General features: G+C 45.0%; 1 long non-coding RNA gene across 1 annotated transcript in view; it reads left to right on the top strand.

Annotated features, from left to right (window-relative positions):
* The first annotated feature begins 6,160 nt into the window (after window positions 1–6,160).
* Window positions 6,161–27,882, top strand: part of LOC138582099 (uncharacterized) — a 219,404-nt gene continuing 197,682 nt past the window's right edge. The window contains exon 1 of the long non-coding RNA XR_011304949.1: window positions 6,161–6,299. This is a non-coding gene — a long non-coding RNA (uncharacterized lncRNA). The remainder of the gene's footprint in view (window positions 6,300–27,882) is intronic.

Here is a 27,882-nt window from a genome sequence, read left to right as displayed (position 1 = left end):
CATGAGTGACACTTTCCCTTTCCTAACATGTCGGTACGTCTACAGCAAAACCTTGGCGTTTTACAACTTCTGGACACCACTTTGCCCCAGACAAACTCTCCTCTGCTCAACCTCCGAAGATTTGGTGAATGTCATTGCGCAGATTACTCTCAATATCCTTATAGGGAATGTGCTGTTATCTCCCACACACTTTCAGACTTTGAAAAGGGAAAAGAAAAGAGCTGTGTTCAAGGAGCTCAGTAACAAAAAAGAACCTCTTTTAAATCTAAAACGAAAAATTGGTAAAAAAAAGTCTAGGGCTTCATATGTGGCCTGCTGGGCATAGCTATGTGTCACTAATCACGGGCCTTTAAACGAACCAGTTATGGTGCAAGTGGAGAAACACAACCTGGACACCAGCTTGAAAATGGACACATTCAACCCCTGATGTGGACTGCAGCATTCATAAAACGACAACGGACCATCTGGATTTCAAGATGACCATGATCCTCAAACGCACAGATAAGTCAGAACGTGGCAAGCTGACCATTTATAATACAATTCTACCGATATATCTGGCCTAGCTATATCAAGGTGAGTAGGAGAGAAGTACCTTTACTCTTATCAATCCTGAGCCTGAAGCTGCCCAGGTACTACCCTTGCCAACTGTCTCGACTACAAACGTTGATGCACATGTTCAAGAGGTGCTGGCGAACAATAGCCCTTGCTACAAGAAGAATGCAGATCTTCTAATGTCCAAGTTGAGGGTGATAAAGATGTGATTTCATGAACAGAAAAAGGGGAGCTTATGTTCCGAGAACAGACTGTTTGGTGCTCCAACCTGCTTGACTCAGTATGGGAGATGACACAGAGTAACGCCTTTCCAAGTCAAATGACACCTCGAGGTTGACATTTATTCGTGAGAGCGGCTGCGAAACAGAATGCACCCTCCATAGAGGTGGGTAATACTGCCAACCGCAAACACTTGGTTTGAACTAAAACTGGACTCTATAAATGCATGGACACCCCCACCTCCGACAGGTCAGACCGCCCGACCTCACCATTGTTTCCACAGATGTCAGTAGCATTTGCAGGTTAATTGTGACACCATGGCTCCCGTCCAAAGAAAAAGGCCTTTTAACCTGTCTGGTTGGCTCCTGTTATAATGGAAATGATCTGAGTAATAAAGAAAGATCTTAAGTGACTATCGATTAAGGTATAAAAGATGTCAGACTGCAAATAACAACCTTAAAAGTGTGTTTTCACCATGTATTCTGATGTGCTGTTTTTCTGTAAAAGCGTTAGCCATGCTGAAATAATCTAAATGATTCAGCACCTATTTAATCTCACATATTAAAAACGTAATATCATATCTTGTGGAAAAGTAAACCCGGGTGTAAAGACAGAACTTTGGCTTAAAATGTAAAAGATGTTATAATGCAAATAAAGAAAATGTGTTTTCACTGTGTATCCTGATTTGCCCCTGTACCTTAAAATGTATGTTTTTCTGTAAAGATGGTTGTTGTATTGAAATAAACAAAATGATCAGCACTTATGAAATCTGTCATTTTAAAAATGTAATATCATATTTTGTGTAAAAGTAATGCATGGTGTGTAATAAAGACAGGTGAACATTGGCTTAAAATCTAACAGATGTGCAGCGTTCAATCAAAATATCTTTTCAACACGTGCCGCGCATTGCATATAAAAGGCAATTTTTAATAAACGTACTATCAACTTAAAATTGTCCCTATGTGTAATAAAGACTGTTGAACACTGATGGTCGCTTTAGGTGCAAAGCTTTACTACCTTTTCATTACATAAGAAAGACCGTATTTATATATCCATTAAGAAATTCTCTTGATTACATTTAGTGGCCTACTTATCCAAAAAGGCTCAAAATAAACAAAAGTTATTTCACAAAAAATGCTTGACCCTAAAACTCTTGCCCTTACACACCATGCGCGTCTCTCCGGCTCAGGGCGCTAGCTGGTTTACCGGAAATGCCCAGGCATTCCTGTCTGAATGGCAGCTGTTCAGATCGGGCATGCTCAGGCATCCTCATCAGCACAGCAGCTGTTCAGTCAATTAGGGACATGCCCAGTCATGGCCATCGGCTCAGCAGCTCTTCCAGCCATTAAGTACAGCCGCTTACCTTTCTAAACCTTTCTGACCTTGATATAAAAAAACATTCACATAAACAAGAAATGAAATAAACATTATTTAAGTTCCTTTTTAAATTAAACATTAACATAAAAAAAGAAATAAAAAATCGATTTATATTAAAATAATTATCAAAAATAAATTCAAAAGAGGCAGTGCATCTTGATATAGGGGTCAAGACCCTGCCGATCACCAATCACTGTGACAAAAGATATCCCTATGTACTACTAATGTAACTACAACACTGTACAAGTGCAGTCAAATGGTTGTTAACAATATACCATTCGATATGTTTAAACAGTGGAAATGACAAGGAGAGAATCCAGGGCGTACTCACCGGCAGGAAAGAGGACTAGGAACCACTTGAGACCGGAAATCAGGAATAGCGAAGCTGATATGGATTCCACTGATCCCTCCCTCCCCCCCCCGTGGCAAAGCCCCAGGGACGGAGAGAGAGAGTCCAGGGATACCCTCAGGGGGAAGAAAACCCTGCGTGTCAGTCGATCGTCTGCTTCTGAATTCTTGTGGAAGAGGAATTTCCAGGTAAGGTTATCCCGTACCGTAGGCTACTAGGAAAGTAGACAGAACACAATAAGTAATGGTGGTTGGTGGTGTTAGGACAAGTAAGATAAGTAAGATAAGGAGGTATTAGGAAACACCTTGTTACGAACCGGGAGATAGAGGTAAGTGATACCGGAGTCTCTGTTTCTTGGGAACATCGGAAGACAGCACTGAGATGGAAGAAGAGGGTTAGTTAAGGTCAACAAGAAGAGATGGAGAAAGGAATATTATAAACAAGGAGTACCTGTGGTCAGAATTGTCTGCCCGCTAAAAGGTGGTTTAGACGGAAGTTCCATGGATTGACGGAAGCGTAAGACTGTCTGCTAAAGAGGGAGAAACAAGGTCAGGATAATATCTAAAGTGGAAGGGGAATAAGGAACAGTCAGCCCAGCCTTTGTACCTCAGATGAGGCCGAAGAACAACCGTGATAGAACTTCCGAGGCGGTCCGGATGTTTCCCTTGGAAGAGAGAGGATACGAACAGCGAGCGGGAGCGTGGCAGTAAGTGTACTGCAGATTGTGTTTGTCCTGGAGAATAGCTGGAGCGGGTACTGAAGGAGACAGGAAGACAAATTAGAAATTACAGAATGTGGCAAGGACAGGTAAGAATAAACCCTAGATCCGAACTCACGTAGCGTTGGTAGATAGCAGTAGCAACGCGTCTGTTTGTTGTGAATCGAGGTTGATATGCTGTGCTCGACCGGGAGGGTGGAGCCGAGTCACCATGTTGGAGCCAGGCAGCTAGACCGCAACTGACAGTAGCAGCTGCCATCTTGGGTGTGAAAATGGCCGCCGTACTTCTCCGGATCCACAAAGACCAGCGCTTTCTGAGAGGCGTGACAATGGTCCTTTCAATAAGCAGCAAGACTGGCAGCTGTAGAATGACAATTGTACTCAGAAGAATCCAATTGATCAAGAGGAACTTTCCAAGCAAAATCCCAGCCAAACATGCCTCTGACGTGGCAGACAGGCAAAACCTTTTCCATGAATGCAATAAGGGAAGTACACTAAAGGCAATCAATCAACACTTGTGAAATTAAAAGGGGATTGGGCAGGACTGCGCCTTTGCTCTATGAATGAAAAAGAGCGTAAAAGATGGACAAAACCAAGTAAAGTTGCAAGAAACACGAATTCCCAACAGACTCCTGGGATGTAAAGCACCACCACGGCAACAAGCAACCCTAGGAATTGCTGAGAGATCATTGGTCAGTCTTAAACATAACATGGGCTTGACAATAAGGCCAGCATGCTCTGCCAACAAGCATAAAGAAAGTGTACTAAGACCAGGCAAAGTATGCACTGAAATTGACTCCCAACAGAAGTAATCCACACCAGCTAACGGACAGGAACATGGAGAAAAAAAATCATTGGACCAGAAGAAACATCTGAGCATTTTTTTTTTCAGTTTAATAATCTTTATTGAGATTATGAAAGAATGATAACAAGAAACAGTAGTAACAATGCAGATGGCAATGAAACAACCGTGATGATCAAAATATAAGCGAAGGCAACAAAAAGTAACGGCCACAAACAAGGGGACAGACAAGAGAACAGTGGGAAGGAGTACATAACCCACTGCAAATCCTGGAATCATTGATTCATAAAACTAAAAAGAACTGATAATTGAATATTACGGAAAAATGGAAGCACTGAAAAACTATAGCAAGTAGACTATAAACAACTCAGGAACCATGAGTGGACATACTGAAGTAGCCTAGGTAGCGAATGAAATGAGCCCATTTGGCATTATACTTAGGTATAGCATCGAGGAATGTAGCCATACAAAGTTCAATTCTTTGCACATGGCAGATGTTCCACCATCCTTTAATGGGGATATTTTGTCAGTGTTTCCAATTGGCAGTAATAGCAGTAATCTTCGCCACGTCTTTAGAGTCAGGGCAATGAACACCCTATCAGGACACCCTATCAGTGCCCAACCCACCAGTATTATAGCACAAAAAGTAGAAACAGCAATACAAAGAGTGCGTACAAAGAAACTGCCACATGCAAAAGTGACTCAAGATCCCTAAGAGGAGGGAGAATTCAAGGGAAGCGATGTGTCCATGCCTTCAGATTGAAGAGCGGATAAAGGTCTTCAGGTCAGCAGGATCATCAAAAATAGCATTACCCCCACCATGAGTAACTTTGAAGGAGCAAGGATGGTATAACCCATATCTCACATTAATCCGTTTCAAAGCAGGACGAAAAGATAGGAATTATTTTCTACGTTGAGCAGTAATCTTCGCCACGTCTTGAGAAATATGAACTTTGCTTCCATGCCAACTAAGGGAGTTTTTCTCTTTGGCCTTAGAGATTATGAGTTGAAGCTGAGTAAAATCAAGTAGATAGAATATGAGCGTACGATGAGGGTGGTGAGAGGATGATGAGATTCCTACAGGGCCAATGCGATGGGCATGCTGAATGTTAAAATATGTGTCCAGTGGTAGGTAAAGCAGGTCTGGCAGCATCTTCTGTAGGAACGCAATGGGGTCAGACCATTCGCACCACTCTGGCAAACTAGTGATATGCAGATTGTTGCGCCTGCTCCGATTCTTCAACTCCTCATTATGTCTCTGAAGATCCGTAACCGTTTTTTCTAGCAGCACCACCCTAGGTGAAACATCCTCAACAAAGCCAGCCCTTCTCTCCATTTTCAAACTCCTTCCACCTATCATCCATTTGCTGTAACTTCTGATTAGTAGTTTCAATGAAAGGTTTTAAGGCTCTAATTTCCTGTAAGATGACCTCAATGACAGGGTTGACAGTTGAGAGCGGTGGAGGTGAGTCACTTTTTGGCCTTTTAAGATTGTCCAAGGAAGCGGTTGACTCTTTATTGATAGTCAGCATTTTTTGATTGCCCTTGCCAGTAGCCATTGAGTGTGAGATAAGTATCCAAAGTAGAGAGATGAGGGTGCCAAAAATACACAGGGATGTGCTTGAATTCCAAGAGTATCAGATAGCAGCTACAAAAATGTCCACAAATTGCCACACTGAAGACAACCTAGATTAAATATTTCAAAATGGATGCGAAACAAGTGTAGCTCTGAAGTAAAAATATGTGCATCACACAATGTACTAGGCAGCATTGGGATTTGAGAAGTATCAGTGAGCAAAAGCCCAGATATCAAAAAAATGCCAAATTGAGGAAAAATGTAGCCTTTATATTTCAGGTAAACTTCAACAAGGCTGTACTATCCTTGTGAGAGTATGCACACCAAAAAAAGCATAGGACAGCGTTGAAGTCTTAGAAGTGTAAGGAAACAAAAAAGCAGAAAAATCCATATAATGTTGAACTGAAGAAAAACTTAGCTTAATATGTCTAATTTGCTGCAAGACAGGTGTAGTTTGTTTGATACATCAAGCGGTGGCGCTGCTCATCCGAATGGGGCCGATAAGGCCCGAGCCGGCTCATCAGGTCACAAGTGACACCGGATATTACCACACAAGAGGCAGCCAGTGTTGTGAGCAGCAGTCGTTCAGTGTTCGGGGCTTGGAGAGTGCACAATAATAGCATGTGGGAGCAGCAGACCTCCAGTCAGAATCAGCATCAGCCGAGCAACGGCCCGTGAAAGAAGACACGGAACAGAGAGCGACATGGTAAGTGAAGACATTCTGGTATTAGGGCATAGGGGGGTCGGAGAAGCACGATCAGGCGGCCATCATCCTCTGTGTCAAGCCACGCCCCCATATATGAGCATTTAAAGAACAAGCATGCATACAAGAGCTTGAATGTTTACACCATTATCAAACTGCCTGCCCCCAAGACGTAGTGTGCAGCATTACAACAAAAAAGCACTATTACCATTCATACACCAAGGCCAGTGTCCCTGATGCAATTGCATATCTCTCCAAACCTGCCAACTTGGCCGAAAATGTAATAAAAGCGTTTTGAAAAACACATTTACAGAGCCAACCCAGACTGGAAGAATTTTGACTTGACTTATGGTATCAAATCCGAAACGGGAGCCTCAGCTTCAAGACGGTATTATTGCACAAGCTGCCTCAAGGGCATGCCTGTGCGTAATCTGCACACTATGTATCCAATTACTTATAAACTCAATGGTACATACAGATACTAGCATCTTCAGTGAGCCAGTGCATGGTTTGAGTGTGGTTCTCCACTAACATCTACTATAAACTACACCAAGACGGAAGGGCACAGTCTTACAAGAATCACTCACCGGCTGCAGGACCAACTACACAACACACTTGATCAGCGCAGTGATAAGCGGATTCTAGTGCTCTATCCTATCTGGTTCTGTGAGGAGTCAGGAATGAAACTCAGGCACAAGTTAGCCATGATTTTGGTTAAAGGCATTTCTTCAAAATAAAAGGATTTAAAGTAGGGTTTTCTTGAGTGTTAACGTCTTCAGCCCTGCGCCCAGTTTCACTTACTGGTATGCCCGTGTCGCGTGTGTGTGAAAGGTATTTGAGTAACTGCTTCCCCACCTCCGTTGTCAATATACAGAATATAATTTCTTTTAAAAATGGTCTATGAATCAAATCTATGGCTTATGTTCTAAATATGTTTCGTTTGTTGTGGATATCCTTTACTAACTTTTGTCTTTTTTGCGATTTTGTTTTTTGTGGCCCCTCATTACCCTCCCCACCACGCCTCCTCAATGTCTGTCTTTACATAATTCAATATGCTGGTATATAATTGATTGTATACATGAAGTGAATGTTAAACATGAGACAAAATGAGACATATGTGAATGCTATACTTAAGCAATATGACCCGAGCGGCGGGGGCATTACTGACTCAGGTAATGCCCCGGGGCCCATAGTTATAGACCTGAGCAAAGCGAGGGCCTTAACCTGGGAGCATTACCTGAGTCGGTAATGCCCCCGCCGCTCGGGTCATATTGCTATTAGTACCCCGGCCTGCATTATGTGCGTGACCGGGGTACTAAAAGCATTTTTTGAAACGCTGCGGCGTTTCGGGACAGAAATTAAAAAAAAGAAACGACCAAGAAAATGACCACCATGGAAAGGGAAAACAGAGTTTGTTTCCATGGCGGCCATTGGGAGCGGACGCGCTGGGAACACAAGTGTTCCCAGCGCGTCCGCTCCCGAAAAAGGATCAAAAAGAAGGAAAGTGGGGTTGGGAATTAAAAAAAAGTAAAAAAAGAAAGCGTACCTGCTTCTCCTGCGAGCGATGACTGAAGCCTCCAGCCGTGTGGAGGCGCGGAGCGGGAATGGCCGCTCCATCTCCACACGGCGGGAGGCTTCCCTCGTCCCTCGCCGGGGAAGCAGGAACAATAAGGTAAGTGGCGGTAGGGGGGACCAGGGAGGAAAGGGAATAACAAAAAAAAAGCCTTAACCGAGACCTGGCGGGCTGTCAGGCACCCGCAAGCAGAACTCGTAATTCGGCGGCACGGTATGAACGGTGCCGGTGCCTTACCGGCACTGTTCATACCGTAGCCGCCACCCTTATAATGAGGCCCATTGGCTCCAATACAAAAGGTCTTCAAGGATGAAGGTCCTTGCTCCAGAGGGTGGCTCCCTTCCGCTGGATTCCTCTTTACGTTCTGATGTTTCATGAACAACAGTTCCTTATGTCGTTCTTGGCCAACATCAACGCTGACGCACACAACCGTCTGGATTTGTAAGTTTGTCTCGTTCAGGATACCTGCTATACTTTTCTGCCAGGCTTTTGCTCCTTCTTTTCTGGTTATCACAATATTTCTTCTCAGGGCTTCTTTAGATCTTGTACATTTCTTGTAACTGCCTGTTATACTCTCCTACCAGGGCGTCTTGTATTCCCACGCTAGTAATTGCCTGTGTACTCTCCTGCCAGGTCTTCTGTTCATACTGGGTCTCTGCCCTCTCCCAGAGTTGCACATATACTTTGTTTGATAATATATCTTCTGGATATATTATCCTGTTTAGGTTTCCCATATACTTGCAGTGTATGCATTCATATATTTGAAAGAGTTTTGCTCGTAGTTCAATTCCCCCTTTAACAATAAGTCCTTTCGCTTTCTCTCTCTTGGTTGCTTTATTTACACTTACTTGCATTCAGCGTGGCTGCCGATACACCCCATTGTCCCCGCTGTCTCTGGGTGGATTCTCCGGCTCTTGTTGGCGTTCCTGGATTCTTCCGCGGTTAGCCAGTGAATGTTTCCCATCTGCTTCCTTCTCGTGACTGCTTCCTCTTAGTTTTCCTGTCTCTCTCAGCTTCCACTTAACACATGTGCTTCGTTACAGGGTCTGGTAAGTGAAGCGCTGCTTTCTGTCACCTGTGAATGTGCAGGAGTCTCTTGTTGACTTCTGGCCTTCCCGTAGCATGTCCTCCTCGTGCAGCAGCTTCTTTCTCCTTGGTCGGTGAGCCACCTGGCTCCACCACACCGGTCTCAGCCTTTTGTTCTCTCTATCCTCGCGGCGAGGCGCAACTCTCTGCTGCCAGCAGCAGACCTCGACTCTCTGCTTCTGCTCTTTAAATTTCCCAGGCACAGGTGTATGCGAGCAACAACTAGAGAGCTTGCTGGTCTTGTGACCTCCCCCATCCCAGTATTTTGGTAATTCTGGGAAGGGAAGTCCATTTGTGACAAGTGGTTCGAAAAACTTAATATTCTCAATGGTTATCAAGTCAGTCCTGGATGATTTATAGGTGGAACTGGAGAAGGCGGTTTCATAAATTCCACAAGGCAGCCCAAAGTTGGAAGGTTGGCGTATAGGTCTGGGGGAAAGGTTTTCCCTATTCTTCATAGGAGGATGAATAGATGTATGACAATAGGCCATTAGATATGGGAGGGTTATTTTCAAGGAAAAATGCAAGAAACCGTGTCTCACCCGATGAAGCCATGACATTTCCCCGGAGGTTGTCTGCACCCCATATGATCCTCTCTCATATAGCCACCCCAAGGATTCATCACATTTCCAAATGTCCAGTTTGAGACAACATTGAAATCAAAAAGTGTAATTGCATGCTAAGATGATCAAAATTTTAAATCAATAAATTGCTTTTGACAAAAAATAAAGGAAATGAAGTGTGACCGTGCACACACATTGGAATGGGATATATCACAGAGAAGGATGAACAATACACACTGAGACTGGACTGTAAAGTGCTCACAGTTTTTATTTACAAAGGCTATGAGTTTTCTGCACTTATGCGAATACCGAAATAGCCCTCTGCGCAACATGAATTAAACTGCAGATTTAAAATAGTTCTCTCCACCCCATAGTCTCCCTCGCCAGGTTTTGTCTGCTGATAGCCTGCAGTCCTGGACACCCAAACTGTAAGAACCACAAAGACTGGTCAGGCGAACTCCTGTGGGACACAGGAGTTTCTTTACACAATAGAAGAACTGAGTTTTTTTTAAGCAAAACAAAATGTTAGGAATGTAAAACAAACAGCGTATCCTGTCAGAAATTAAAGGGTGTCTCACTTGCTAGCCCTCGAGGATCTCTCTTTCAGGTGGCCAGGGCACGGCCATCACCTTTGGATCCAGACACTGGGGGTGGACCTGTGAGGGAGGATCACCTGGGTGGGTGATCTTCACGAGTGGGGGTGAGGCAACCGATAGTGAGACGCGCTATCCCCCCTTTCCTGTGCTCGTAACCCAAACTATTGTATAGGATTCTCCAACGTCCCAACTCCACCCCCCTTTCTACACAAACACTGGGCCAAGGAAGAGGACGACTGAGAGTAAAGAGGCTAACACTTACATATCTCATTGGACAGGTCCCGTTAATCAGGTCAGGCAAAGTCAGGCACTTGACCTTAATCACATACATCTGATACCCATTAGCCCCCCGCCACACGGATAGAAGGCAGAACATAGAGCAAGGTGAGACACGAGAAGGAGCAGATCTTCCGGGGCGAAGGCAAACCCACTGGAGCAGGACGACCAATCTAGGGACAGACGAAGGGTAGGGAAACCCTGAAGTTCCCTGCTGGAGGTAGTTGCCTATGGGAAACCATGAAGGAGACGCAGAGAAAGCCAAATCCACGACAAGTAGAAGCCCGCATTTTGTTGCAAGGACGCCAGCAACCCTCCTGGGTGAATGACAGAGTTGGAGAGGTGAGGCCAAGCCTATGGTATCAACCTTGACTCGTGAAGCAAAGCCGCAGAGACAAGAAAGGAATGCACACAAACAGTGAGTTAGCAAAAGACATGAAAGGTCAGTTTGTGTCAATGAAAGATTGAAGCCGCAACAGAAAGTTTGAAGCCGCAACAGTGTATCTCACAATTGAAGGTTGCACGCATGCTGATGAGATGCGAAAGAAAGCAAACCAGCAATTAACTTTTTAGTTACTATAACTGTTAAGCCAGTGATACGGAGTAGCGGAGTGGTCCGGCGAAAGGAAATAGCCCACTCGAAAGTCTCCACAAAATGTTTGATGTCTTGTTATAAAGCGACAAAGTGAACAAACTTTGAAATTCGCAATAGTTAAGATTATCCCTTACGAAAGTGGAAGTTAAAAGGTGATTGCTTTAAGAGGAAGATTTCTTTGAACCGTTATGATTTTCTGTTATGGAACTACCAATACCAAGAGACATTGGGGCATTAAGGGAGAGTTGGAGTGAAATTCGAAGTGGTCCTGTGGAGGTCTATGGTAAAAGCCTTGCACATTGGAAAGTCTTCAACATCAGTGAAGGGTCCAAGCCCTGAAACATGAAATAAGTTAGGGGAAGGGAACCCCTAAAGAATGTAAATGAAGCTTGGGGAAGGGAACCCCTGCAAGTGCTGTGATTACGAGGTCCGAGCCCGACAGAGGGAGGCCTACGTGAACTTCTGTTGCACTGTGAAAGAACTTTTGGAAAGCTGAATAAGTGACTTTAACGTGGAAGGCCAATCAGGCCTCGACCAGCGTTTTGAAGTGCCTTTTTTTGATAACCTGAGCCAGAGTGTGTCATCCTGTTTATGGGGACCGCCTTACTCCATGCTGTCCAACGTGGGGAGGAGAACTGGCTCAGCCACCTTGATCTTTTATGTTACAACACTGACTTTCCTTTGCATACACATTCCCCTTTACACACATTTTGTATAAGAGATAGGGCAGGATTTAGGTTTTGTTAGTATAGGCCATTTTTTGACATAGACTGACTAGGACTGTGTTCTCTTTATTATTTGATCCTAGAGACTACTCACATCATAGCTATCGGGCAACACAGGAGTTTTTCCAAATCTCAAGAATCTAATAAAGGGTTTGAAACTTGTAAGCCTTGTGTCAGTGTCATACTTGCGATACCATGCTTGCCTTACAATCCCCTGTTTCGGATAACTCAATGGTTGGGAATCCAATGGTCCAGGCCTTGTTTTAATAAGCAAGACCCGTGAGTACCCTGAGGGGAGTGTCCAACAATGTCACACACAGTTTCAGGGAACTTAAGTGTCACTGTGCACTTCCTTTTTCATGGTGGGGTCTGGTCCTCTGAGACCCTGGTTGAAGCAAGTCTTCTCTGTGCCTTGGCGGTGTACCCTCCTTGGATGGGTGGTTGTTCGACCCTTTCTTCTGTCCTCAGGGCTCTGGAATGAACATGTGCATCGATTCTCCTCCTCCTCCCCTAGGGGTTTCCTGGGCTTAGCTATCCCACCTGGAACGACCATCATACTTATTTCCCCCTACTTGGCTTGGTGTGGATAGAATATTCTCTCCCTCTGTCTGGGTGCTAACTGTAGGGGTTGCATGTGTCACTTTCTAACCCCAGCTGCCAGGAAGGCCATCATCTCCCCCATAAAGCCAGAGGTGTTTCGGTAACTTTTATATTGTGGGGAATAAGGAGATTGTAGCAGGAAGTACTTTGGATGCCTCATTCCTTCGGTTCCATGTGTTAATATCCCTGCAAATATATTGCCATACAAAAATATCACCATATTTTTGTGGCAATATTAAGGCATGGAACCGGTGGGGGACACCCCCGCAACCCAGCATTATTTTTAAAGGAGCGGGGGACAGCCCCACAACCCCCACTCCCAAAAACCCCAAAAATGATCCCCCGCAAAAATATCACCTATGGCCGTTCCAGACAACCATATATATGGCGATATTTTTGGTGGGGGATAATGTGTAGTGATACCATTCGCTCTGGGTTTCCCTTAACCTTATTAGCCCTGCTCCTGTATGGCCACCTCCACCCCTGGTGGGTAACAGCCTTCCCAACTTTAACTCCAGGTGAGTGCAGTTTTGTAATGGATTAGTTTATGTCCCACCAAGGCCTACCATGCTATGGTCAGGCAGGAGCGTCATGTCATTTTCCTGAGCCAGTGCTCTGCCTGCCAAATTCATGGTGGGGGCTGGTTCTACTGAGCCGGCACTCCACTTTTCAGGTTTGCGGGAAACTGGCTCTCCCGCTTTGACTGTTTGTAGTGCATTAAAAGCAGTGGTTTGCATGATTCCTGTCACTGCTTGTGGGTCTTCCTTGAAGGACCACTTTGTGATCTATGTCAGACTATGTTCCTCGGATTTCTAGCTTTCATTGCCATCCTGTGTGTGTTTGTGGGCTCGGGATATCCCAGTGCTATCGTTAGTAGATACGTGGGATCATGATTTGTTTTGCCGGCATTGGGAGGACTGAGTTAGTTCTGGGATCCCCTTTTAACACCCATAGGGGTCTCATAATGGAGTGGGTGGCTTCCCCTGACCCCCAGAGTTCCCTAGTCTTCCTTGGTTGTGGTGGCTGCAGGTCTGGTGGGTATCATTCAGAGTTGACGGGAATGGTAAAATCAGCAGTATTTTCTAAATACTGCTGATATTACCATCTGCCCAGTTCAGGGTTTCGTTAAATATTGTTTGCGTTATTTCATGGGAATACCATCAGTGGCATTTTAGGTGGATTTTCTAATGACAATCTGACTACTTTTCCTTCCACCTTAGATATAGAGGTAGTAATTCTCAATTGGTCTCAATTTAAAAAAAAAAAGTGAAATATGTTTTCACAATGGGCCATGGTAAGCAGATGAAAAGGTGTACAGTACTGGTGCAAGCCACTACTCTACATTATGCATTCCCAGTTTCACATTGAAAGTGGAACTAACTGAGATGACCATTTTAGAAATACTTTTTTAGGTTACCATTAGCAGAGGTGGTATTTCTGGAATATCCACTGGTGGAGGTGATTACTTCCCCCAGCAGTATTTCTTACCAAAAATCTACCCAACTCTGGAGGAGGTAACCACCTACACCCGTGGTATTTCTGAAAATTTAAAGTTTAGCACCGGTGGAGGTAGCATTTCTGGAATACCTACAAATGTATCCCAGAAATATCAGCCTCTTGATCTACAGACCAAATTCTTGAGAAGCAAACTCGGCTTCATTTGAGGAGTGTGCCGCTTCAGGGGAAAACACAGAGGAGTGCCCCTCAGCTTCAGGATTCCACTTCTTCCAGCCCACCGTGGGGCCAGTACAGAGACTTAGCCATCTCCAAAAAAAAGGCAAGCATCAGTCCGCAAAAAGGGTTAAAAAATGCTGTACCTTCTTGGGCCTATGGCTTCAACAACAAGCATGACTATAACAATACATGGATGGCTGCCCACTCCATGGGCCATTGTCATTAGTGGCACAGCCTTCACTCCCATCCATGACCACATCCAAGATCACATCCACAATAACATCCATCCACTACTTTGTCCATGGTTAATCCATTTGCTCTTCATTTGCTGTTGGCCCATACCATGAGTAAGCCATCATCAACAGACAACCTATTGCAGGCAGCAGAATTAACAGCTATGTAATAACCCTCGCCTGATTGGCCAGCTTAATTGGGGGTTACATAGACAAGCTACCGTGGGGAATAACAGAAATAAACACACACACTCACACAGTAGGCTTTTTTTTATCGACGTTTATGTAATGGGTATGTGCTTTTCACTGTGACACTTACCAATCCAGGGGACTGTACCAGGGTGTCCTGCCTATGGGGGACACATGAAAACTTCATCAGCAAAAAGACAATGGGGGTCATTACGAGTCAGGTGGTAGGGGATACCGGGCACCAGTAAGGAGACTGGTGCCGGTAATCCCCTACCGCCCGATTCCGAGGTCCCCTAACGGGAACCGCTAGGGATGTGTGGTCGGACCACACATCCCTTAAGGGTCCCGTTAGGGGACCAGGCAGCTAATTACGGGCCTGCCATTAGCAGGCCCGTAAATAGCGCCTTCCCCATTCCCATTGAGCCCTATGAGGGCTCAAATGGGAATGGGGAATGGTTGGTGCAATAGGGACTTACCGGTCCCGCCAGGGTCGGACTAGAACGGTAAGTCCCCATTGCACCACACCGGACTCGGTCCCGTTATTGGTGGCAGTCATGGTGCAAATAGCGCCATGACTACCACCAATCTCGAAATGAGGCCCAATGTCTCTTCTGACCGCATAATGAAGAATTTGAATCACATCTGTATTCCTGAAAAAAACTTGATCACTAAATAATAGGAAACAAGTGCTTCTTTTCTCGTGGAACAATGGGACTCATCAGAAGTTTGCCGGTATCCTGACAGTAATACTGCCAGAATACCAGCAAACAGTAATACCATTACCAGTGCCTGATCTGCTGGAATTACCAGCAGATTACAGGTGCCAGTAAGAGTATGGAAATCCCCATTCCATGGAGTCCCACTAGGACTCACATGGAGTATTGACAGCAATACCAGCACCAGTGATACTGGTGCCGGTAATACTGGCTGTTTTTTGACAGTGGAGTGCCTGACTTATATCCAGCACTTGGCTGGAGGTAAATCAGGCCACCCCACGGGCATACTTTTAGTTTGCCGGTCACAAGTTTACCGGTCTAGAAATGTGCCAGTAAACAGAATAACTGCCACAGTAATTCCGACCAGCAGACTTATGAGGGCCATAAGGAGCTGTATTTTAACCTTTATCCAAAGAGATGTTATACAGTCTGCATAGAAAAAAAAAACGCTTCACTCACATAGGATCACAGAGCACTGGCTAAGAGATCACTGACCTTGAAACCCTGAACACGTTTCAAACCTGATTTCACCTACACAACTTTTATAATGGAATGTTTGATCATGCAATTTTCGTTGCCACAATATAATATCTACATATGTTCAGTGAAAAAACTTTAGTTGAAAAAGAGGTAAAGTGATCAGATTCAATGCAACAAAACCCTTGAAATTCACAATGTGGGAAGTGATGAGCATCTTAACTCAGCGTCCCCCAGTAGATGTCCCCCATTATTTCATTTTGTATGTCATTGTGAATCCCTTCTGTTATACTATGAATGTGCTCATGGGCTTTTCAACGGGGAGACACAGCGTTAAGATGGTCATCACTTCCCCAATGCATGGAATTTCAAGGGTTTTGTTGCCTTAACTCTCTCTAAACTAAACTTTGTTCACTGTACATGTTGCACCAATATGTTTCATCCAGGCCCACTAGCCATGGCCTTTAGCCACGGTCTAAGGCAGCCGTGACCACTGTACATGTTACAACAATAATTTTCCCATAGACCAATTGCCCCTGCCAAGTAGATGTGATCTCTTCAGGTGTAAATGTTTTTTCCACTCCCTATTTCCGCGATACTCTTTTCTTGCCTCACCCTCAATCCCCTCATTTGCCTTTTCCCTCTCTGGCCCGGTCCCATTACCCCCTACCACTCTTCATGTGACACAGTTTCTTTTGCGATCGTGTCTTGCACTGTTGCTGCGGTAATCTCTTGTGAAAAAATGCAAGAAAATGCAAAACTCTTCCCCGTCGTTACAGGCACTCTCCACGTGTCCCCCTCATCTTTTCTTGGTCCCCCCACTCGCCTCGATTGCCACTTCCCTCCCTTACCCTCTCCCATTACCCCCTATAACTCTTTCATTTGTGTGAAAGAATGTATTATCCAATCGCGTCTTGCATTGGTAATTCCCCCGAAAAGGCGAACATATTCTATCCCAGACTGGCTTTTCATGCCAGCCCCAATTTAACAAATTCACATGGGGTCCTCTTTCCCCCTCCCTGCCTATAGCCTGATGTGAGTACATCCTTTTTCCCCCCCTAAATAGCATTTTGGCAACTTTTAATTTTCGGCTTCCCGAGGTATTATCGCTGTAATCGCTTGCATCGAGTAAAAAAAAGAAAAAGATGAGTTTTCCTTCCTGAAAAGCCTCTCTGTTGCAAATCACCATGGAGGATCTATACAAGTTATTGGGAGTACGGCCACCCCCTTCTCCGTCAAATACTTTAAAATCTATTGGACATATTTACCCCAAACCAGTCAAGGAAATTAAGTCAACGCTTGGTGCCCAAGTTCTTTGTAATTTGCTCCAAATCTTCCTAATGGTTTTCACGCTATGGCTGTTCAAATAGTTGCACTGTAAAATGAATGGGAGTAGGCTGAAAACTGTGCTTGTTTCTTAATAACTTTTGAATTTTCAACAAATCTTTCACACAATTTCCAGTTTGGGGGGGAACCATGACAAACCTTTTTTGGGGAAAATGTCATTGAAATCCGTCCAGCGAGTCAAGTTATTAGCAATAGAATTTTAGGAAACCTTTATGTGCAAACGTTTTACCTTAACTATAGCGTGTCTATTGCTGCCCAGGGAAGGGGGGCTACTGGGAGAGAGACTAGAAGAGGAAAGGGGAAGAAGACGGAGACAGGTGAGTGGGAAACATGGTATGAGGTGACCCCCCATTAGAAGAAAGAAGGCAATGGAGCTCATGTTTCAATGAAACATAACGTAAATGGAAGGCGTTACAGCCTCACGTAAGGCTTTAACGCCTTCCATTCACACTACAGCACATTTTCAATCATTAGTCTAGCAGAGAAGAGGGGTGGAACACAACTTGCATTTCCGCTGCCGTCCTTCCTCTCCGCCATACAAATGCTCCAGCATTTGTGCCAGCATGGATATTCCTGCCAGCACAAATGCTCGAGATCCCTATGTAGTCCATGTTGGGTGGTGTTTAATTTTCATTGTGAACACTGCTTACCACATGGTAAGCTGTGTTCACAATGAAAATTAAATGCTTAAGCGTTGCTTGCCCTGGAAAGCGGTGCTCACAATTAAAAGTAAAAGCTGCCCAACATGTGAGCAAGCTAGGCAGCATTTATTTACATTGCATGGCAGTGTGCGAAAGTGCAGGACAAAAGGTGGCCGCCTTTTGCACTGCACTTTTGCACTCTGCCGTGTAAATGATGAACATTTGGCGGCGGGGAGCCGCCTACGTGCATTTCAACACGTAACGGCTCTCAGCTCCTCAATTGCCATGGCCAAGCAGTCCGCTATAAAAAAAAATTGTGCAGGTGAAACCACGTAGAAGTGTTTCAAACACTGGGAAGAATGTATCAACGAATTAGAGTTCACAGAAAGCACCAGCCTCAATTCTTAAACATGGAATCTCTGACAATAATGAGCTTATATAGACGAGTCAAGCAGACACAAGATGCTTCCAGGCGCTGCAGCATCAAACAAATGAAGCAGACATTTGGGAACGACTTCTGCAGAGCTCCATCGAGTTGCCCTCCGCAATCTTGGGAACTCTGTCAGGAAAGTCCTTTTCGGGAAATCCAGAACATCAACGTGTGGGCCAGGCTTACAGCAAGCCTCACAAGCCTGCAGGTGTAACTTCTCTCGGAAAAATAGAACATTCCCGAAGCCGCGACACCCAACCCGTCCTCAGAAATCCTACGACGGTAATGAAACATGCAGAAGCCAGTATATAAAAACTGTTCCACTGCTAGGCACATGGAGTCCCTTATCTCTGTGAATACAGTCACGTGCTTGCGCTCTGGGGAGCCTCTTCGCTATGCAGTAATGCCACCTCAGGCTGCTTGAAATTCCATCAAAGTCGTGTAGCTTGCGAATTCCTGTATGTGAACAAGAGCCAACCTCTTGTATACCCATTAATCTTCTTTTTATACAATGCAAAACAACGCCTTGGTTTAAACCCATACACATTAAAGGCAGAGAAGGCCTTTCAGGGGCATTCCAATTTATCAGGAAGAGGAGGTGAGGCACATGGAGGCAGAGCAAGCCATCCCAAGGGGGCAGAAGACAGGCAAGAGGGAAAGCGGACAAACTCCAAATCCAGTGATTGCCTCACAGCACCATACCACATTGGTGTTCCTCCTCCTTCAAGTAATTCTGAAACATTTGACATACATTTGCGAGATTGTGAATACATGCTTCTCTGGTTTTCTTTTGTGTTACTCACGGGGATCACTCGGAGAACGGTATCTTCCTAGTTCTGTCTCTAGGTGTAACCCCCATTCTCATAAAAGGGGATGACTTAATTCTGTACGTTTGTATATGGTGATGGGTTCTCCCACAAATAACCACTCTGACGCCGTTTCTCAGTCCATGGATGTTTATTTAACACCTTACAGCAGCAGATCGTAGGCCTGGTGAATACTGCCAGATCTTCGGGCACACCAGGGTATATGGATAAGATTGGCACTAGGGCCGTCCCTCTCTCCCCCAACTTCCCTGGACTGTCCTTCCTTCTTAGCCCAGCCGCCCGTGCCAGGGGTTATTGCTACTGAACGGTGCCACCTTTTGCTCTCTTTTCTGACTTTGGCTAAGGCTGGGTTCCCTAAGTCGATGGCTGACTCGCTCACTAGGGACCTTCACGATGTCTCTCTTCTAACCGTACTTATTTCTTTGCTACCAAGTACAGGGATGGTGCCTTCTGCCACACAGTACCACTTGCTCTACACACATGCATGGCATCACCTGACCCTCTCCTACATTGGTCCCCAAGATGCTCTCCTCCCAACCACTCTTCTATCCCTCTCATGTTACATTGTGTCTTCGTACCATCACCCTCAGATGTTACCTCTCTTCCTGCTTCTCAATTCCTCCACTCTACTACCACGACCTCCTACTACCACCTAACTACTACCTTCAATGTTATTTCTCTTTCCTGCTACTTTGTCTCTCTGCAACTACCACCTCTGCTCCTATCCACTTCTCCACTCTTACCCCTACTTACTGCACTACAGCTTCTCACTACTACTGCCTCTCTACTTCCACTTCCCCTTTTCTGCTTGAATCACTGTCGCTCTACTACCATTGCTACGTCTCTCACTCTCACTGCCACACTACTACTGATACTACCACTACTGCTGTTCCCTTTTTCCATGGCCTTTTTGCAGGCCCATCTCTAGTTTATATATCCCCGGTGGCTGGTGGTATCTGCGGTATGACCCGTCTGGAGGACTTTGTTCATAAATAGATTTCCCTCGTGGTGTAGAGGGTCTCGGTTACTCCTGCCTCCTTGGAAGTCTTCTATTAATGAAGGTCCCTGGTGGTTTAGGCGGGTGGTTCTTTGAGTGCGAGCTTCAGCAGACACTAGCTGCTGGGGCCACGCTCGATTCCAGGCAACCGCATTGGATCGCTGCTCCTCCTGCGGTGGCAGCTCACCACCCCGTGGCGCCCTCTCCGGCACCGGCTCTGCCCCGGCCTGTCCGAGCCTGGCCCTGTCACAATACAACAATGATTTTCACAGTGATCAGGCTTGAAAAGGTGTTTTTCTTTAATATTGTAAAGCCCAGTATCTCCTGGATTAGAGACATTTCAAAAGATAGCATCCTGAGAGAATAAATCCTCTCGGGAGGAGCACTGTTGTAGGCATTTCTTTCCCTGACCCTCCATTCGGCATGGATGTGCAGTTGACACTCTGCTGCAGAGCGCTTCGCCCGCACCCCACGCTAGCCCTATTTGCAAATAACACTTCCTGGTTGATCCCGTCCAGAGCTCAAGTCGAGGGCACACGTGGGTGGACGCAGACCCCACATTTTTCAGAGGGCACCTTGATATGCTAATTTCTGGTGATGCCACATCCAATTGATATGTAAATGAGGCCACCCACATTTTTTTTAGGACTTGACCCCTGATCCCGTCATGAGATTCAGATGGTTGCGGCACTACCTGGTGTCAGCGGGTGTGCTGCTTACTTCACAGCCACTGGCACACTTTGTTTCCCGGCCCGCTTCAGCACAGCACCCGACAACTGCTGGCAGATGCGCCCAATCACTTCTGTGCCAAACTGCCCCCCAGCACTGCTACTGACTTTACCCGGTCACCCCACATACAAGCGGCGTGAGGCTTGATCTTCACCCAGGTATCTCCACTCATGCTGCCCAAGGAAGGAGCGCGTGTTGCACTCAGCTGCTCTCATCTACCTGTGTCGTCTCTGGCATATGTGGCCCACGGTGCAAAGACTCCCTGATCCACTACCACTGTGGCTCATCCGGTGTAGGATCAGAAGGGATGAGAGATCAGGCAGAACAGACAAGTCTGTCATACTGTAATATAGAATGTATTCATATATATGTGTATATTATATATTTAATATATATTCGCATTTCTAAACCCTGCTGCTTGGGTAAGGTGAGTTATATATAGTTTAGAGGGCTAGACCCCCCTCCTGTAGTAGTCCTGCACTGCCACCTGTTAGCCTGTCAGATGACCTGCCCACCTCACAACTCTGACAGAAATGCTGTAGCTCCTCGAATCCAAGATGACACCCATCCAAGTGCACCAGTATCCCATCTGCAGAGGGTCTGACGTTGTCGACCAAATAGCCTTGCAATAACCATGAACAATGCTCTAAAGGCTGTCACTGCACATATGCCTCTACACACTCCCTTCAAACATATTGAGCCCATCCACTTACACTCAACATAAAACTTACATTCCTCTCCTCCTATCTGCCTGCACCTTCCAGTATCTTGACCTTTTGTTATGTACAACCCCAAAGTGATAATGTGACGACAATCCAATCATAGATACATCACTGCCTGGGAAGCAACAGGGATGGCATCTCTTTCCTAATGAGTTTCCGTGGTTGTCCCCACTAGATAGGTGGGGACCTGATACTCATATCCTAAGCCAATTGTTGTGATCTGAGGTACATCATGGTCCAGCATGACCACGACCAGAAGCTTTAATTACCTGATTATGTTTTTTGGGGAAAATGTATGGACACAATACGTTTCATAAGTCTTTTAGCTATACCAAAATAAAGGTAATCATGCTCAGGCTGTCCCCTAGGCCTCAAATGTCTTTTATACTTTCATCTGAGTTCTGAATCCTAGAAAGTCGCAGCTACTAATTCCTGTTTTATTATGGTATTGTTTTCTGCACAAGAGAGCGTGCCTATGAATTGCTCACATATTTTACATGTATTCACATGAATTCCCCCACTGTGAGTACTGTCTACACATGATATAGATGAAATAGAGGGTGGGGTATCACCAGAGTACAATGAATTCGGCCTCAGTTGTTAATTTGATATCTCATATATCAAATATTTTTCAAATTGGGGTACGCCATTAGTGGTATCATTGACCAACATGATTTGATTGCAGTAGACTATGGGGGTCATTGCAATTTTGGTGGTATGCCGCCGGTAAATCCGGTGGGATGCCACCAAAATGGTACTACCGTTACCGACATGTGGAATTCCGGAATTACAGGCATATTCCAAGTAGCGGAAACGCTGGTAAATCTTCATTCCACAGAGTCCCAAAGGACCCCATGGAAGGAATTGCCGGAATTACCGGCACCAGAATTACTCTTGGCTGGAGATAAATCAGTGCCCCCACCGGCAAACTTGTGTTTTGCCGGTGTGGTAAAAGTGCCGGTGCCAGAACTACAGGGCGTTTTACCAGCACTTATACTGCACCAGCAGAACTGTAATGATGCCTATGAGACCATAAAAGTTACAGGTACCGCTGCTGTGCAGAAAGACATATGCAAAAGGGCATCTAAGACATTAGGAAAATGTAATAAGTCATGCCTTGGTTGGTCATGCTTTCTGGAGGTTTGCAACTCAATAAACATTCTTGGCCGTGATCTGCTTCAATAACAACATGGACTGCTAGGGGACATGGACATTTCACAAACAGCGATGTGGAGATATAATATCTAACTAATCACAATATATTTCGGTCCAAGAAAGTCCGATGATAACTAACTTGTGTATGAACGCATATACAATCATACAAAATCTGCCAAATAAAGATAAGCGTGAGTGGCCAACTGGGTGACTATCAATGGGCATGCCCAATCATATAATAAAGAGGAAGATAACATTGGATGATTATAATCCAAACTTGATTGCAGAAATCAATGAATTCTCCAAGTTCTCCAAAACCCATTGGTGTTGTTGAATGTCTATGATCATCCAAGAAGAGTAATGATGATGGTCTCCTGACATGAATACACACGGTATTAGCTAGTAGAAAAACAAACATGTCTAGTGAGACAGTGAGCCTCATTACGAGTTTGGAGGCAGCCATGCCCTTAACAAGGGCATGGTTGCCTCCAAACTCGGGTCCGGGTCCGTGGTCCCTGAATGGGGAAATACTGGGCCATTCCGACTTTGGAGGGCCCGGTATTTCCCCATTCAGGGAAACCAGACCATCCCCATTCCCATTTGAGCCCCCATAGGGCTCAATGGGAATGGGAGCATGTTAACAACGGGCCCGTTAATGATGGGCCCGTTGTTAACATGCTAGTCCCCTCGTGAGACCCGCAAAGGACGTCTGGTCTGACCAGACGTCCAGAGCGGGTCCCGCAAGAGGACCTCGTAATAGGGCGGAATGGGTTTAACGGCACCGGCACCTTTACCAGCGCCTTTAAACCCATTCCGCCAGGGTCGTAATGAGGCCCAGTGATCATAGTAGGTGACCTCAATGACCTCCCGGGACAGGAGGAAAGCTCTGTGGCAACGCGCAAGTCTTGGAAGCAAGACCACGCTGAGCAAACACAGGTTTGAATCCCGGACCCGTACTTGAAAGAAAAAATAAATAAATAAAAACAAGCGCGTTATAAATGACCTGCCCTTACAAAATGAAACTAGCGCCTAGATACCTAAGGGTTATGTGCCCTGTAAATAAATGCAAAAATGAATAAATAATACATTATATTGATAAATATGACACGTGGGCAACAAATAATAGTGTGGAAATGAGTCCTGCTTCAATAATGAAACAAATTCAAGGGAACAGGCAGGATAAAAAGTGGATGTAGTTAAAGTTCGACTGGGAATTTGGCAGAGTTAAGGCAGAGGTTCCTGGTAATTTTTTGTGGAATGTGGGGAGTAAATATGCTATGATTTACTACATTTCTGTCACAACTATGGACCTTCATAAGATAAGCTCCTTGGAAATAAAATTCAATCTTTGTAGAGATCATACCATGTTGAATAATCAATTAAATTGATTAAGTTAGAGAAAAGAAGGGTAAAGGTTGTTGGGACAGTTATAAACAGAATATGTAGGTTGTAAAGTAGTATGCACGCTATTAAAGGATACATGGAAAAGTTTAATTACAAAAATTGCAAGATTGACAAAACTATTTTCCCAAATTCAATTGTTGGTTGGATTTTCAAACATACAACAACCTTCAGACAGATTGGTTGCTGTGAATCTTGGTGAGAAAAAAATAACAAGCGAGGGGAGATTTATGATGGCACGATTGCTGCAGAAAAATATCCTCTTCTGCAGTACATGCAGCATATTAGGAAATGACTCGTCCTTAACAAAACTGATAGTGCCCACCTTATCACAAAAAGCGAAATATAGTTTCCATAATTGGTTGAAAAGATACTAAAGCACTATGGTAGTTGTTGCCAAATGTATTATGTAAACATTGCACTAAAAAATACTGCGGATTTACAAAATGTATAGCAACACAAATAGTAACTCACTAATAAATCCCACAAATGAGGAGATTTGGTCTAAATGTATTGCAGATGTTTTGGGACAGGAGACAGTCTTAATCAGAGTAACATTCCTATCGCTTGTCAACCCTGGAGCGTGGACATTTCTGAGGCAACAGTATTGGAAACCATTCTACAATTAAAACAGTCTTGTGCACCTGTGCCTGATGGACTTTCCAATACAGGTCTCATAAAGAATCTGATTGCTTGGCCCCACCTGTTGAAGAAGTTGTTTGAGAGGGTTGTTTGGACATGGTATATGCCACACACTTGGAGGGAATTGTTATTGATTCAAGTATTTAAAACGGGCAAGCAGCTTAACCCCTTGAATTACATGCTTCTGTCGTTATTAGATGTAACCAGTAAAATGTGTGCCACCATATTAGTACGAGAATTACACATGTAGGGATTTGGTTTCCTTGTTGCTTTTGTAAGTATGAGTGGAATGTTGGGTGAGTGACAAGGAATGCAGTCTGTGAGAATGTTGGTGTATGGTTGAGAGTGCTGTGTGAGTCAGTTGTAGTTATGTAGCCTACCTGAGAGGATGCTGGTGCATGTTGTTTTAGGCTCTGATGAACTTGACATAATAAACCTAAAAGATGTACTGGAACTTCAATAAAGGAACACCTGGAACATCAGAAGATGTCAGAGTCATCATTAGAGGACCCGAGCTTTACAATGGCGACAAGGATGCTGGCTGTGCTGGGGGACAGCACTAAGGAGGACACATGCACCGCCCCCCAACCAAAGAAGATCCTCTCAGGTAAGGCGAGCGTTTTATGTAAGTAGGCGCAGGAGGGACCAGCGCAGTGGGCACAAGCGCAGGAGATAGTGAGCAGCGCCAGGGGCAGGGGCCAGCTGTCCTGCCAGCAGTTGGGCAGGTTGAGCACTGTGAAGGCCAAGAGACTGGCAAAGGAGCTTCGGCAGGGCTGAGGGCCCAGTGACTGGATTGAAGGGGTTTGAGAACCCAAAGCTGCGGCATGGAGGGGCTTGTAGCCCATGGCAGTAGCATTTGAAGAAGCTTGGAGTCTGAGCTGCGCCTTAGAGACCTTAGAGCCATGATGTGCAGCTAAGGGGCTTGAAGCCTTTTGGTGAGCCCTGAGGGGTTGGAACCCATTGCAAATTGGAAGAGGCTTGGAGCCTGTAGCAGCGTCTGGAGGGCTTGAAGCCCATTACAGCATTTGGAGGGGCTTGGAGCCCAGGGTTTGGGGCCTTTTCTAGGGAGACTGAAGTGGTGCCAAGAGCTTTGCAGAGTTGTGGCATCTGCAGAGTTTTGCAGCATTTCGTGGAAGCGCTTGCCACCAGCAAAGCAGAGGAGAGCAGCGCAAGGCTGTAACATCTCTGGTGGAGAAAATCATTCAGTCAAGCAGATGCAGCATTCCAGGGAATTATAAAGGAGCGCTACTAGGATGTTTAGACTGTTGGTGTGGGGCCGTGTCCCCTAAAAGGTACTTTTATGGGGGGCGTGGCTAAGCACAGAGGTAAAATGGTCGCCTAGAGGCTCGGCTCCGCCTCATAAAATATATAAATTGCATTAGGTTTGTTTATTTTATAAAAACTTACCTTAAATCCGATGCACTTCGCGTCGCAGTCATCCCGGGAAGGCTCGGTGAGGTTTCTGCACGGCTCCGGTGTGTAGAACAGCTGATTCCGCAGCGGGCTACTCTCGCAGAGAGAGCATCGAGAACACGTCGGAATGCGAGCCGCCCCTCGTGTGGAGAGGCAATTAAAGAATTAACTTTTCAACACTATACAAGGAAATATAGTCACAAAAAAAACAAGAAGATTACTGACAATATATTTAAGCTGAGAGAAAAGTGGGAAGGGACTGCTGTAAAAGTTTGGATATATAAGGTTTTCAATTATATGAGCAGACAGGAAGATCAGAGAACGGGAAGTTAGGAAAAATAACAAAGACAAACGGAGTTAATTAAAGTATAAGGCACTTTATTTTGATCTCCCTCTTGTATACACATGCCACTCCTTTAAATATTACAACAATTGCCACATCTTCTTGCAGCAATATTTTTACTATGAATATACAGATTGGACAATAATCACCCAACCTGCACACCTCCACAGCTGCACAGGCTTGCTCCTTTCTTTATTGTTAACTGCTCTGGAGAACAGCGGTTGGTCCACTCTAGGATTGCGCAATATCCCATGGGATTTCTTAACTCTTGCAATCTTCGGTAGTATATGCCTTATTATTCTCGTTTTTTCCATTTTTTGGTCTCTTTATCTAAGAGCAAAACATTAAGAATGATATGGATGTAATAATTATATACTACGAGACATCATAAATAATATCTACAAAGAATTATACGCCTTAACAACAAACATCTGTCAACAATTGTTTAGCTATGGCAACCAGCAATGCTAACCAAAACAATTGTTCCTCTTCTAAGGATGCTACCTCCTTTTCAACTAATCTGAAAAGACCTAAAAGTGACTCTCCACCTCCAGTAGGTATTTCATATCCAGCTATTGAAGCCATTCTTGCGGAAATTAGGGCTCTTAAACCCTTTATATAAACCACAAATGCTAAACTACAGTAATTAGATGAAAGGTGGATGGGAGTTAACAACAGAGTGGATGAGGTGGTGCAAAGAATTGGCGAACTTGAAGATATTTCCCCTAGGGTTGCGCAATTAGAAAAATCTATTAAAGAACTCCAAAAGCATAATGAAGATTTGGAAAATCGCAGCAGGTGCAATAACCTACGCATCTCAGGCCTACCTGAAGGAGCTGAGGGTACTGACCCCATTGTTTTTCTACAAAAAATGTTACCGCCCATACTACATTTGCCCATGGAAACTACATTTAACATACAACGAGCCCATAGGATTGGTCAACACTCACAGGGTAATTCATAGAATTTCGCAGAAAAGTGTCGCAAGCGGCTGGCGCAGAGTGTCCGCGTGCGATTGTCTGCGCCAGGCACGTGCGCTAAAACCGATTTCCGCGCACAGCGTATTCATGGATTTTAGGCTCCCAAACCAGCCGTGGCGCAGAGTATCGCAGCGACCCTGCAGCAGCGCCAGTAACGCCCCCAAGAACGCCCTCGCGCAAGGAAAAGCCATCAAAATCGCAAAATCATCACAAAGGGCTGCGCTAACCCTGGACCAGTTTACAGGGCTGCCAAACAAGGAACGCAAAGCGGGTAACGTGCATATCAGGGGTACGCGTGAAGTTACACACGCGATTAGCCAGGGTACGTGTATTACAGGGGTACGCGGGAAGTTTAACACGCGATTGGCCAGGGTACATGTATTACAGGGGTACGCGTGAAGTTTTACACGCGATTAGCCAGGGCACGTGTATCACAGGGGTACGCGGGAATAATCAGACGCGATTTGGCTGGGTACGTGTATTACAGGGGTACACGGGAAGTTTTACACGCGATTCGGCTGGGTACGTGTATTACAGGGGTGTGCGGGAATTCTCACATGCGATTTGGCCAGGTACGTGTATTACAGGGGTGCGCGGGAATTATCACACGTGATTTGGCTTGGTACGTGTATTACAGGGGTGCGTGGGAAGTTACA

Source organism: Ambystoma mexicanum, chromosome 3q, assembly GCF_040938575.1.
Source record: "Ambystoma mexicanum isolate Mex_15411 chromosome 3q, UKY_AmexF1_1, whole genome shotgun sequence".
Taxonomy (NCBI): Eukaryota; Metazoa; Chordata; class Amphibia; order Caudata; family Ambystomatidae; genus Ambystoma; species Ambystoma mexicanum.
Note: the sequence above shows the minus strand (reverse complement) of the source record. Positions and strands in the feature narration are given on the sequence as shown.